Genomic DNA, 14,536 nt, shown 5'->3' with positions numbered 1-14,536 from the left:
TCCTCTGTCAGTAAAAGCATGTGGTTTAGAGCAGAGTTCATCTTGTTTAAGTTCAGGAGCTTAATATTGAAAGGCATTTTTATTTGTACACATAGTACATGGTATATTTCAAAGGCAGATGCGCTCTTGTGTTTGTGGTTGTTGGAGGAAAAAGAGAAAGCCTTTGCATGCATGACCCAGTTGGGCTTGTGCCAGTTCTGGAAAAGCCCGAAGCCAAAGAGTGTAGACCTGGACTCCCCCATCTCCACTACCCCATCCATACTCACACTGCAGCATACCATCTGGTCCCATGCCTTTTAATAACTGAAACACGGCACAAGATGTAGGCAGCATGGTGCATAGTTTCCCCATCAGAGGGATATCAGGAGAGCAATAAGTGACAATAGGGCTGAGAACACAGGTGAAAATGCATGGGATAAGGTTTGAGTAGGAGAGGGCATCTTTTTGAAGTTCTTAAATCAGGATGTTCAAATAAGATGTTCGTCATAGGTTGCCTGCGTGATTTTTCTTTACCTTCTTTTCTTTTCTCTCTTGTCTTTCTCCCCCGCTGCGTACAGGAGCCAGGCCGACTTTTGATCCTGACATCTGCGTCTTGCAGGAATGTCTGTGCGCTCCCTCTGCCCTCTGATGTAGCTCCAGGAACTAATGGAATGTGAAAGAGACAGACGGGCTTCTGGTCTGAAAAACACTGGCCTTGCTGCAAACACGTGTACATGTATATATACGTATGCATGTCCAAGGGGGCACCACACACATCCTCTGTCTACTTCAATACTCATATTTACAGAGCATCTTTGAAAAGTGAAGTGAAACAGGCTGGGACAGGTGGAGAGGGGGATGATAAATGAGTGGTGCACCTTCTATGTTTTTGCACAGAGCGATATGTTGCATGGTTTGAGATGGCCTAACCTTTGTGCCATAGTGTACAGGGTTAATCCCACAACTCTTTCACTTTTTCACTGGCTGCTGCGCTCCCTCGTTCTATGGGGAGAGTCTGAAGGTCTAAAAGGGTGTTTACAATTCGCTAATCTGACTTCAAAACCAGCTTAACTCCAGGAGACATCAAAGGTGTGCGCGTGATGGCCCCACTGATCCCAGTGAGAGGGGGATGTATGATAGACTGGAAACACAGTGCGAAGGGGCAGGGGAGAAGGGCTGAGAAGGAACTGGAGGAAACAGGAGATTTCAAAGACCTTGTGATGACTGTCTCACTTGAGTAAAAAAAACAAAACACATTATCATATTTTTTTAAACAGTACAATTTAACTATAAGGAACAAGTCAACCCCCTGAAACAAGTCGATATCATATTGACTATGCTCATCCCTAAAATATTAAAAGGCAAAGGTGACAATAGAAAGGATGTTTTGTTTCAAATTCACAAATCATATCAGATCTCCAATGCACATGTGTCACCAGACACTACAATGCAACGTAAGCTCTAGTTACATGAGCTGCATGCTCTACTACTATCTAACTAACCCTTTAATGTATTTTTACTAAAAAAGTTTATACACTGTGGTATATGAGTTTTCATCAACTAGAGCATATTTTCTTCAGACAAAGCTCAAACTCAAAGAAAATAATAGTTTGTATATGTCCCTGCAACCCAAGTTCATCAGTGTAATTTATTATCAGAGATGAGCTTATCTAATTGTTCTGTACAAACATCATTATGATCTGATTTCTCTGTACAGTTTCCAGGAGGTGGACGTGGAGCTCTTTGTCCCTCTGCTTCAAACTAATGAAGGAGTGCTCATTTAGACCTGCATACAGACAGAAGGATATGCAGAAAGGTAAAATTACCTTGTTATAAATGAACATTAGTGAAAATACATCCAACATTAATTGTCATGCAGAGGTCACGGTTCATTAAATTACCATTAAAGAGTTTGACAAAATATATTTGGTGCTCACTGAGGTATGCTGGCTTTGTGAAGTAAAATGTATAAATAACAGTAATAACTACAGATGTGTTGCTGGGACTTATTAATATCAGATAAACCATAGAAGCTCATTCTGTTCTGACATTATCAAGGACTGTGGCTATTAACAGATGTATTTTTCCTCCTCCTTGAACACATAGAAATAATGCAAATTATAATAAATTGTCATGTAATGAATAGTCTGAACCAAAATGAGGCCAGTGTGATTTGATGGAGGTGAACTGACTGCGGCAGAAGAGTTAGTTATTCACTGTGTGTGCTGAATACATCTCTATGCAAAGTTCCCCTTTTGTAATATCAAGTTTGTCCCACATTTCTATTGAGCTATCAGGGAGGACATGCGCGAGCGCCCCGGGCAAACATCTGCTCACACATGTACACATATGTAGAGCCATGCACATGCTGACATACATGCATACACCCACAGACACTTAGGCAGGAGTAATAAAAACAAAACACAATGGGGAATACAGTGGGAAGCTATTTGATCAAATCTATGATGAAGAAAGGAACAGAAATGTGTCTTCTTCTTTTGTGTGTGTGTGCAGGGCAACAAGAGACAGGGAGGCTAGGGTGGACAGACAGTGATTCCCCCAGGTGCATGTTGGGTAAGTCTTCAATAATGTGGAGTGACAAGGAACAGAAGGAGCCGATTTCTGCTCATGTCATATCCTCTTTCTCTTCTCGCTTCCTGCTTCTTGTCAACAGGACTTTAAACTGGTGTTTGTTAAATTGGATGTCCAGGTCAAAAGAGGACTTTGTTACATGGGATATGGACGTGTGCAAATGTCCATGTTGTCATTTAAATGCAGTTATAGGTTTATTTGTTTGTGTACAGCTGTCTATGTATCAACCATTATTATTATAATTATAATGTGTTATTTAATATTTAATTTATTATTTGGTCACAGTAATCATTTAAAAACTTCCTCCGGTCTTGTCAATAATTTAATCCTTGTCAGCTGAAAGACAAACACTTTGCAGTAGAGATATCTTATTTTCATATATCCATAAAAATATATTTTAAGTATATTTTAGTACATTAAATTAACCCTAGTCACTTACTTTGTTATGTGTATGGATAATGTTCAGTATTGTAGTACTGAAAAGAAAAGCCCCAGAGCTCGGGGTACCAAGCCACTGTAGCAGGTTTTATCATCGCCTTTCCAGGAAGCCCCAAATGAGTAGCATGCCCCTGGACATCTCCGCTAATCACCCATCCCTAAACAAGCACTTTCTAAATGACCTTAGAGAGAAGCAAATAAACCAAACACACAGCCAAACAGGGGCCCCAGGCTGCGGAGCAATTTAAAATACCAATTAGGTTTTGTACATGGTCTCCAGAGGTGGAAGGGTGTGTGCATACCTATATAGTCAGAAAACCTGTTCGATGTGGGGACAGGAAAGGTCATTCCCTGTCGCAGTGAATGGAGGTTTTTGTTCTGACTAGTCTGTGTGGTTTTGTTATGACTGTGTTTGTTACAATTGTGAAAGCCTGTGACCTTTGACTGTAAGAAATAGAAGGTTGCATTAATATCACTGTCAGTAGAGTATTTTCTACCTCTGAATAATTGGCTTGAGATGCTTCTAATTATAAAAAGTATGTATAAATACAGGAGAAATAAGATTGAGTACATGTGCAAATGAGGCCTTGGAAAAATATAAATAAATAATTCAAACCAGAAGATAATTTTCTTTGATTGGTGATTCCAGTAAGTAGAACCTAAACTGCAATGAATTTGATGATGACTTTACCTATATTCAAAAACACTGGCAGACAACAGTATTAGCATGTGCATGCTGTTGATACCGTAAGTCTCTTGCTTTTGATATATTTCTAAAGAAATGCCCTGAGACAACACTGGCATGAACACCAGATGGACACTCCCTTTCACCTTTCCCAGTCCCCATGGCAACAGGTCAGAACAGGTCCCACCTGAACAGACCATTTCTGGTTCACAGGTGAGGCCCTTCCCTTTATGTACTTGATCTCTTGTACATTGTGGGGTTCTGCAGCTCTGTGGCAGCTAATGGAGCAGGTCAGTATGTGCTGCAGACCAGATGGGTCTTCTATTACTGTAAAACAAACAGAGATTATTTCTGTGCTTCTTGATACATTTATGTACAATATATTTATATTAATGTACAGATGGTGCATTGTTCACACAATTAATGTTACTAGTTCAGCAGCTAACTTTGACCATGCCAAGACTTTTCTTATACTTTGAGTCATTCTGAAACAACCCCTAGGTGGCAGTGTTGCCATCCTAATCAAGGGCCAGCTGATTCAGGCTCTGCCAACCAAGACTTTCCTTGTTATTCTCCGCTGTGCCACAATATATTCCTACTTATTTTTATATGATTGTTTTCTATTGTTAATACACAAGTACATACTAGTAAAATCTGCTTTTTAGAATTGTTTAAGAATTGTATTTCCTGATGTTTGGTCCTCTTTGAAGGTCTGTCCTGTATTTGTTTAGTGTTTACTGTAGTAGTAATCATATAGGCTTGTCATCATTTTCATTGTAGTTTAAAAAAAAAAAAAAGCTTTTCTAATTTTCCTTTACATGTAGTTGGATGTTATTAGTTACAGCAATTATATTTTATGTTTTTCTTTCTCCTAACCCTAGAACAACACTTGGCACTGTGATCACACAAAACCCACTGTTTGTATGAACATTTGAATAAATGTTATTTTTTTATATACATTTATTTTAATTTGCATTACAGCAGGTTGCCTAGGTTTCTACCCTATGCTCTCAACTTTGCTAAAACCTGGAACAAAACACATATGCAATCTATTTGTTAAATGAATTATACGTAAAATTATTATTTAGGAATAAATAACCAAGAGCAATTATACACAAGGCAGGACTTTTTTTTTTTTTAAGTAGCCCTAATTAGCCATTGAGTCTTTGCAGAAGTCAATTTTTTGTAAATTATAAAATAAAACTGGGAATTATTATTGTCAATTAGACTGATTATTGTATCCATAAATGAGAGAAAAGTGTAAAGTGGGCACTCCCCTACTGTGACTTGGCACCCTTCAGAGACAGTGACTCATGTACACATGTACACATTTGCCACAACAATACCACAGAAACACATAAAACAGGCTGCCCTATTCAGGAGCCCTTTAGCCAGCCAAGCACGCACTCTACTATTGTCTGTCAGCAGCAAATGGCATTTAGAGATTGAGCCAAGAAGGTTTGGGAAAGGGGAAGAAGTCTCATTTGTTTTCTATGTGGCCATGTGATTATGTTACCAATTTGCACTAATCATTCAATATTGCTTTTAATATTTGTGTGTCCAAATATTATGGTATCCTTTTCTTCCCTGTACTGAGGCTGAAGCGTAGCTACTCAGAGTATCTGAGTCTGACAGCAGTTTGCTCTATGTCATGGTGTGCACTGATTGTCTTATCTACCCATTTATCACAGTTGAATTGGAACCAGCCTTGCCTGAAACCTGCTTTCAGACTTTGTTCGGGTGACTTGGGATGCATGATGCTGCAATTTGAGTTGAAGTCTCTGAAATACGGGATCCATTGCAAATGTATTCAGGGTCTATGTTTTATGCCCTGAAAAATATCCAGAATTAAACTACTATAGTTCTGAATGTAAGATTTGTAGTAGTCTATTGCTCAAATATCTTGTTGTAGCCTACTCTTCCACCAAATTCAGGACTGTCTGCACATAACTAAATGCTTTTTCTTTATTATGGAATGTTTTTCCTTTTTAAGTTCAGTCACTATTAGTTTATATTTTCTTTGGTGAACAAGTGGACAGCTGATTCAGCACCCATAAGCCACTAGATTAGTATTATCAAAAGAAACCAGCAATAGTGGCTGCGGACATGCCATTAAAATGTAGATCTTACATGCTTTTAGTACAAACCTTTAAAATGTTTGCAGATCTGTTTGCACATAAATGCACCTGTCTTGTGTCAGGACTTGTTCTGATAAACATAGATATCTACATGCGTTCATGTTGTGACAGGTGCATGATTGAGGTGCTTAAAAGCTCTCTCTCTCCTCAGCTGTCCCACACAGTCACTCTGATTCGCCTCCTCTCTGGCATTAGCCGCATTAGCTCACTCTTATCTTATGCAACGTTTTCTGGCCCCTTTTAATGCACATTTAGCAGGTTTTTGCCAAATTAGTATTCATTTTGCACCGATCATAACAGTATTACTGCAGAGAACGCTTATTAAAAAACCATCTAACTTCTGTGTTATTATTATTGCCAGCTAGGTGCACTGCTTCACATGGACTTTATCACCTTTTTCTCAGAGACCTTCCCTTTAGGACTGTCTGTAGATCTGTAAAAGATAAACATTAAATATGCAACTGAATCTTCTGCTCGAGCAAGTGTACTGAATCTGTATGAATGGCTAATGCTTTGCTGTGACTGCAAGCAACTGGATTGATCACTCATTACGATATCTGCTCCATTGGCCATTAACACCCGCAAGGAGCCTAACTATGGGTGCCCCATCACACAACAGGGTTAAATTGAGAGTGAAGATGTGAAGTGCGTGTATATGCATGTAGCTATGTGTGCACAGGGGATAGTCCAAATATGGTCATTGGCATAGCAGTGACAGTGGAGGCGTGAGAGGTTGTTCAGGTGCAGCAGTTTAAAGTGTACAATAGCCCTATATCAACAGGGATGCGCTCTCCATTGCAGTTAGCACATTACGCAGGACTTGTCAATATGTATCTGTATTTGCCCAGGTGGTGCATGAATAGAACATAATATGTGTGATATGAAAGATAGTGGTGAGGCGCTCAACATGGAAGATGCAAAGTGAGATATTGTGTATGAGTATTTGGGTTTATAATGAATTCCAGTTGTAACTCTTTTTATTCTGATTTAAATGAATTGAACAAATTAGCTAATTACTTTAAATGAACCCCCTGAACCAAAAGACAATAATAAGCTATTGGTCCCCTAATTGTATGGTGCTGTGATTATGGTCTGTGCAGCATTATTATATTTCTCTGGTCTACTTTGTGTCACTTAGATTAAGGAAAATCCCAAAGACTCCGCTGAAAAGTGTTTAGAACTAATTTGGTATTAGTAATAGTATCGGTGGTATCAGCAAAATTTAGGCTAGTACTTATATTAATAATAATAATCCATACATTTCAGAGTGAGTCAAAAATTTGCACAGTTGCCACACACAAAATAATATAATATAACATTTTGAATTGTGAAAAGTGTTCAAAACATATTTACAGCAAACAACATTTGAGCTGAAACACGAATAAAAGGTTGCTGTTGTCAGATATTCTGCAATGCATTCAAACCAGTGTTGGTGAAAGCGCTTAGTTGTCAAGTAGTTTTAGAATTAGTTTGTGGTTATTTAGTGTACTATTTGGAGTGTGTTCATTCTGTATGAATACATTCTGGTGTCAATCAAAAACAAATTCTTCGGTTATGTTCATTTCCTTGATATGATAATATTCGACATGTGGGAGTTGCCTGTTTTTGGTTCTCCTCCTCTAAGAACAACACATGCAAATGGTAAAGTGACTCAAGAGGCCGGTCCACGCCCACTGCCAAAGGGCTGTTGTCAAAAGAAGAGAATTTAATAAAGCCGTGCATTGACACCTGCACACTCTGTCTATCTCTCCCCCACACACACACAGACTCACACGCACCTGCCCGAGTGGAGAAGGGTTTTACCTGAGTTAGCATACAGCACATTGAACATGCCAATCAAGCTGACTGTGCTCACTGCAGCTGCCTCTATCTGTGTGTTGTGTTGACTCTGAGGTGTCTGCATTCCTTTAGAAATGAACACCGAGATATGCACGAGGCTTTCACACGCCGACACCAGGGACAAATGTCGTGACAAGCCAATCACTCATTCTTAGTCACTCAAATACTGATAATAGTTTTAATTACCATGTCAAGGGTAATTAATACAGTACATGGATTTAGTATTGCGTGTGGCTATTCCTCAAAGTCAGTGCTAGAAGATGTACTGTAAAGCATAATGGTACTATAGTAAATGTTAATGGAGGTCTGCGCCTTAACTGAGCAATGTGAATATTTAGTAGATCAGTGATGCTTTTTGGTATTGATTGTAATGACTGTAATAAATGCTTAAATCTCTTATTAATTGAAGTACCAGTAAATTTTGTATGAATAACATCTGTAATACAGTTCTATATCGTTTCAAAATGAGACTTTTTTGTCCTTTGGTATTATTGACATTAGTGCCTAAAATTATGTGGGGTGAGGCTATATTACATTTAAAGTCAATAATCCAAAACCGTTTTAGAGCCAAGCTGAAGTCTGTCACACCAGGCATTAGAGGCGTATATTGTTTGCCTGTGTTTGTTTGATATGAAGATTTGTGGTGTGTTGTTGTGGCTATATTGCCTGTTTACTTCACGGCACTGCTTCTGCAAAGACTCTGTCCAGGGCTCATATGGAGCGAGGGGACCCCTATTCATCTCCTCCCCAATGGGACAGCATCCTCCAGGGGAGCGGGGCGACACGGTCTCTGCCAAGGCGATGGCCAAGTTCTGGGGCTGATAATAGCAGTCGATGGGGGGAACAACCTCAGCAGGCAGCGGGCCAGGCAACTGTCAATCATGCCACCTCCACTCCTTTCCTACCTCCTTGTCCACATGCCTCCTTTTTCCTCATCTCGTCTCCTATATCCTTCACAGTCTGGTGCTGTTATACAGATCTTTGTAGTGAGCCACGATTGGCTGCAATGATGAAGACAACACCATTTGCAGATGTGTAAGTGTTAATAATGCATTTAATGGGTCAGTTAATTAACTATAAGGGAGGAGCTGCACCAAAATGGTAGAACAAATCTAACTCCAGCTGAATGACAATTAACATTGTGTGGATCCGTTTTACCCAATTAATTGCTACAATGTAATTACCACACTGATAATTAAACAACAATTATTAGAATAAAGTGAACATCTCAATGTAATTTAAATCTAAATCATTATTCCATCAAGTTTAAATCATGCCTACATGGGCTGGGAAGAGAAACATGACCAATATCAACATAACTCGCGTTGAGTTGACAGCTCAAGAATTACATATCATAATATCCAATATATGTACAATGGCCATTACATCAAGAACTTTACATTTTTAATTGGATGTGTGCATTTTGAAGTCTCAAGTGCACTCATGCACTACTATTACAGCGAAGAGCAGGGAATAATTATAATGATTAGACCAATTAATATAATGATAAATTCTGGTTTGTTCACTGTTTTGAGCATTATGGACTCATATATACATTCTATCTTTATTTTCTCACATTTGTCCTCAATAACACATTCTATGTATGCTACAGTCGCATATGTTATACAGCATTTGTTTGTTTTGTCACTCAGGTCCAGTCAAAGTGGGAGAAGTAATGCTGTTCTTTTTGCTGTAAGCTGTCTATTAATGAGCCATCAGTCCATCAGAGGAGGCCTGTTATGACAACTTCCCCAGGCACAGTGCATCTGTGTGTGTTCAGGGGGCGGATACTCAGCCCACAGCCAACACTGAATAATGCACATTTCAAAGGTTTGTTTTTGGTAAATACATGAGCTACAGTATGACATTTTGTGAACATGAGTGAGGGAGTGTCAATGTGAGGCAGGACACAGGAATAATGTAACTCTGTGTGACTGCTGGCATGTAAAGGAAGACAAGGATGTTCTTTTGGTGAAATATTACTTTAAAATTTGTATTGTTTCTTAATGCCATGGTGCTATAGAGGAAGGTATAATTAGTCATCCCTAAGTCCTGATTAGAGTCATGGTGTGCGTGTGGTGTGCAGTACGCAAAGCAGGTATTTGCGTGTCAAGAAGTGGTATGGCATAAAAGGAAACCCCAAGACTCATAAAATATATACGATAGCCCATCTTGCTGATTTTCTTATTTGAAACAGTAGCTCACGCATACACATGAACCCAGTGACTCATCTGAGGGCTTCGGAATTGTTGAAATTTCGTTTAATTTCAAGTGTTTTTGATCATTGCCCAGAGCACAATAGTTGATTATCTATAATGTGCAGTGATTCTCATAGTATTAGAAAAAACTAAAATGAGCTCAGTTTATTCCAGCTTTTATGTGAGATTGACTGTAATCCAGAGAATTGTCAAAAATTAAAATCTATCACTTAGTTGACTGTGGAAAAACATTGCTGGGCTTTACAATACCATAACATACCCTTTTAAAATTTTTGTCAGTGGTAGTAAATTCATCACTCAAGCCATTACTACTTTACTTATATTATACTTTCCTTGTGATTTTTCTATGGTCATGAAATAATAAAATGTAATTAGTGAAATATTTTGACCAGAAACTGATTCAATGCGTCAACACAAATAATGATTTTAATTACATTACATTGCCGTAGTTTGTATGTGTTCACTGGGCAGTCGTACCCCTTTCCCATCTGTCACTAGAGGTCTGTGAACACGCTCCCCTCTTCAGTCTCACCCAACATTACCAAGAACTCATTTTATCAAGCTTTACAAAGTTGCATCTATTGACCAAACTCCGAACATAGCATTTCCTCTTTTAACACAATGGACTCCAGAACTAGCCAATCTCCCATAATGACTGGCTTCTCAAATGGCCTCATGTGACAGTTGATGTTTCAGCTTGTCCTTGGTGTATTATCCTCTACTTTTGGTATTCCCCTTTCAAGTCCCCATTTAACAACAGTGAAAACAACAACAAAAACACAAACAAAAACCTCCCCCAAGCTCCAGGCACGCAGAGCCAAACCTGACATTCTAATTAGTTTTAAAAGTAATTGCTTGAAATGATTAGTTGAGTTGGGCCACTTTCCCTTGTTACCTCTGAATTGGAAATATAATTGCGACAGACAGTAATTGGCCAGCCATAGACTGTTGGGTTATTGTAGTCTGTTGTCATCATTACCAAACCTTGGACACGGTTCAGCTTTTGAACTACAGTGACCGCAGAGAATACAAACACAGGCGCACGCAATGCTCTGATTCCCAATGCCCAGCACTTACATCTATTGCCACTCAGGGCCCATGCCCCACTACAAGGATCTAAGTCATTTTATCCTTTCATTCTATTCTGCTCTTTCTTCCACTGCTCAGTCTCTTCCTGTACCTTGGGGGTAAATGAAGCACTATTTTGTGGTGGCAATAGAAGTCTTGTGTTAGCTCCTGAAATACTGTGGAGAAAATAATGGATAGATGGAGAAATGATTGCTGTTGCATCGTCTACTAATTACAAGTTTAGATGGTTAACTTTTAATAATGACTAAATAAAGATTCATCAGTGTACAAAAGGCACAAACATGCCAATAAATACAATTACAAAACAAATCAGAATATTGTTTTAAATATCTTGACTTGAAGATCTATAAAGGATGTTGCATGTCTCACTGAGCAAGATGATTTTAGCATAGAATCAAGGGATTTAAGTACTATTTTGTGATGGTTATAAAAGTGTTGGGGGAGCTTCTGAAATACTGAAAAGAAAATAAGGGATAGATGGAGGAATGATTGGCAGTTGCATCATCTGCTTCAATTTGCTGTTAGATTTTAATTTATTTATATAGTTTTTTGACTCAGTCATCCAGGCAAACAAAATTACAAGTCTAGATGGTTACCTCCTGATAGAATAAATAAATAAGATTTATGAACATACAAGAACACAAAAAAATATAAAAATGTATTTATTAAACAAATCAGAACACTGGTAAAAAAATATATATCTTGACTTGAAGATCTACAAGTATGTTAGCAACAACAATAACAATGTATTTTTCTTTGTTTACCATTTCTAGACATTAAACATAAATAGAATTCTTGTGAATAAAACACGAGTTTGTGGTGGCTATTCTTTTGCAATATTTTAACTTTTACTCACAAAACATTTGTGCATTAAACTGAAATAAACACTAAATAATATTGCATACATGGTCATGCACTAAGTGTATGTGTGCACCCACTGCCTGTTATTGCCTGGATCAATGCCGCTCTGTTTATATTTGTTGTGCAAGAGTTTCCTTTGCTAAATTGTGTGGAAGCCCAACAGCCCCCATCAGTAAACCAGGCAGAAAGAGTTGCATATCCTGCCTGAGCCGGGACAAGCCAGCCCTGGACACATCCACATAATGCATGTGTACCAGTGCCTTATCCTCACCCACTCGCACATAAGCAGCCTCCACTAATTGAATGGCCATTAGGCTGGAAACACATTTGCACATCTCGCAGTGAATAGATGTGCTATTGTACTGACAGATCACTATGGCTTTGGATTCTACTTTCCACCTTATATATTACGTAAGTTTTGGTAATTTGGCAAAAAGATAATTTGCAGAGACATTTTAGAATTATCTTTTATTATTGCCATTATCTTTAACAGATTTTTTTTCTGCCAGTGGGGTTACAAACTGCCTTTTCTACCAGAGCAAACTATTGGCTCTGGATGGCAAAAACTTTCCCTGTGAAAATGACCGCACACTAGGCAATCACCGAAGAGAGATGTATTTTACAGTACAATATATTTAAGTTTTGGGTTTATGTGTATTTTTTGTTGAACTTGGCCATGGCTCTTTCATTTTACAGTGCAAATTGTGTATTTTTATTTGAATATCCACTGTTATGCTGTGTACCAATTACTCTTCTTCTCTTTCTATAGAGAAAAGGGATATAGGTCAGGCCTGTCAGAGCAACTCTTGTATCATCCCCCCACTGCATGGCGCACGGCTCTACTCTTGCGTCTCTCCTCTTGCATCTCTGCTCGCCCCGGGACAGAGGTCCCATAGCTTTCCATTAAGGGCCCTCCATGTAGTAGTGTATGTACAGCAGCGTCCCTTACATAGAGCAGCCTCTAATCCCACCCACTCACACCATTAGAGGAAAGCACTAACAGTGTGGAGTCTGCCTTCAGGGGTCAAACACCAAGACCAAATGCAGCTAATGGCAATGCACTGGCCCCTCTCCTTCTCTATTAGCACTCATATTTGCCAATAAAAATGAAAGAACAAAAAAAGTCTCTAATGAACCCAGAGGTAAAACTTGTATCCTGTCATTTTTTTTCCTTTGTATATATATATATATATATATATATATATATATATATATATATATATATATATATATATATATATTTTTTTTTTTTTTTTAGGCCTAAGTTAAAGGTATATGGAGTGTTCTTATACATAACTCTTCAATTAACAACTTAGTGACAGGCTACAGCTCTAACCACATGTCAGTATCATCCGTCTTAACTTTATTGTCATAATTTAATAAGAAGCATCATATTTACTCTATTTCCGTGTATGTTTGTATTTCATTGTGTTAAAATAGCCTATTATTGTCCGTACTTTTGTCTCACTTTTGTAAGCACTGGCTGTCTTTAAATGTGCTTTGTAAGAAAATGCAATTTAATAAGAAATTATAACTCTAGGCACAAGAGGTCAGTTTAATAATAAACTGATTATTATTGCCCTCATTATTAACCGAAACAAATGGTTCCCTAACTCACTGTGCCAAAGTTAACACACCAAATTTTTTCTTCTCTCATCGCTTTAACAAAGGTATTTCTGTGGCTCGATACCAAACTTTTTTGTTCATTGCTCTGTTTGTGTGCAGATGTTTCTCTTTGATTACTGGGTCGTGAGTATTGACAGGCGGGTGCATGTGATCATCTCTACAAACTTGACAGTTGGGATAGCCTCTCTGCCCAGCCTCCGATACCATCTGCCTTGTATGGATCTCTGGAGGTTAGCCCCTGAAGTTATGCATCACAATCCTCCAGGGCTGGAACTATAGAAGGTGTGTGTGTTCGGCCCAATTGAAGTTACGCACTCGTCTTTGCACACAACAGAGGCTAGAGAATCCCTATTTGCTTTTTATACTTACTCACATATACACACACACAGTGATCAAACAGGCTTGTGATGTCTTAATTAAGAAGTACTAACAGGCTTGATTAAAAGAAGCGAATGAAAGGATCTGTCAATGAAAGAAGCAATTCCCTTGTCGGTTAATAGCTACATGTGTGGTATAGGAGGGCGCGTCAAAGAAAACATCAACATAGGAATATGCAAAAAGGGGGCGTCAAGTGGAGCATGACCAGATGTGATTGATATGACGTGGAGTGGGTGAGACTTACTGCTTCTTACAAGTTCAGTTGTAGAGGTGAGCGGGTAGTCTGTCAAAGTAAGTCTGCATACAAGTTTAGGTCATGGTCCTAAGTGGAGATATGATAGCAAACAAACCAGGCTATTACCAGAGAGGGGCGGCACTTTTGTTAGCCATATCCCTCTCTATCCTCTTTCACGAGTCTCTGCACTTTAAAGGCTTCAATTAACCTGAAATGAACTGAGGAATCTGCTTCAGAACACATGCAGTCCAGGCTCTGTTTGGTCTCCTCTCCACTTCACTTCCTGCTCATTCACTCCCAACAGTCATCTAGTAGAACAGCCTTACTTTGTGGATGCAACAATTTTTTTATAGCAACTTTGAAGAGAGGATATTATGAAATGTAAAAAAATAAAATCTTTTGCCAAATGATCAAGTTGGTGAGTGCAATGTAACAAATGATCTGTATGCCTCTCAGT

The sequence above is a fragment of the Boleophthalmus pectinirostris genome, unplaced genomic scaffold (genome assembly GCF_026225935.1).
Source record: "Boleophthalmus pectinirostris isolate CB_2022bp ecotype Guang Dong unplaced genomic scaffold, ASM2622593v1 HiC_scaffold_19, whole genome shotgun sequence".
NCBI classification, from domain to species: domain Eukaryota; kingdom Metazoa; phylum Chordata; class Actinopteri; order Gobiiformes; family Gobiidae; genus Boleophthalmus; species Boleophthalmus pectinirostris.
This window is presented reverse-complemented; position numbering follows the sequence as displayed.